Here is a 968-nt window from a genome sequence, read left to right as displayed (position 1 = left end):
ACTCAGACCACTATGGACCTTAACATAACTTTTGTATTGTTCTCGGGTTCACTTACGAATCTGGCTCTGCTCTCCCCAGTGAAACTGGAAGCCACTGAAGGACATGGCTATGGATATGCTTTCTTGACCTCCCCATGGAATGTAGGCACAACTAGGTCCACAGTAGGTACTTCAGCAAATCCTTATTGATTTGACTTGCTCCTCTTCCCCTTTCCAACCAATCATTGGATACAAGCAGTCACTTCTAAGGCAGCACACAGTGGGAAGCGGAAAGAGAGGGAACTTTATGTAGACTGACTGGGGTCCTAACTCCAGCTCTACCACTACCCGTGTGGTGCCATCTTTGACCAGTTACCTGATTTCTCAGAGCCTTGATTTTCTTATCATTAAAATAAGGATGGAAACTCAAAAACAAAAAACAAAGAACCCAATTCAAAAATAAGCAAAGGACTTGAATAGACATTTCTCCAAATATGGCCAATAAGCACATGAAAAGATGTTCAACATCAGTAATTATTAGGGAAATGCAAATCGAAAGTACAATGAAATACCACCTCACACCCTTTCAGGTGGCTTCTATCCAAAAAGCAGAAAACAACAAGTATTGGCCAGGATGTGGAAAACTTGGAACCCTTGTGCACTGCTGGCAGGAATGGTGCAGCCACTGTGAAAAACAGCATAGCACTTCCTCAAAAAATTAAGGGGCACCTGGGTGGCCCAGGTGCTTGGCTGAGCTTCCAGCTTCGGCTCAGGCCATTGATCTCATGGTTTGTGGGCTCGAGCCCCGCGTCGGGCTCTGTGCTCACAGCTTGGAGCCTGAAGCCTGCCTTGGATTCTGTGTCTCCCACTGTCTCTACCCTTCCCCCACTTGTGTGCACTCTCTTTCTCGTTCAAAAATAAATAAATAAATATTTTTAAAACTTAAGGATAGAACTACCCTATGATTCAGCAATTCCATCTCTGTGTAC

The sequence above is a fragment of the Lynx canadensis genome, chromosome B1, assembly GCF_007474595.2.
Source record: "Lynx canadensis isolate LIC74 chromosome B1, mLynCan4.pri.v2, whole genome shotgun sequence".
Classification (NCBI taxonomy): Eukaryota; Metazoa; Chordata; class Mammalia; order Carnivora; family Felidae; genus Lynx; species Lynx canadensis.
The sequence above is the reverse complement of the archived record's forward strand: the minus strand, read 5'-3'. Positions refer to the sequence as shown.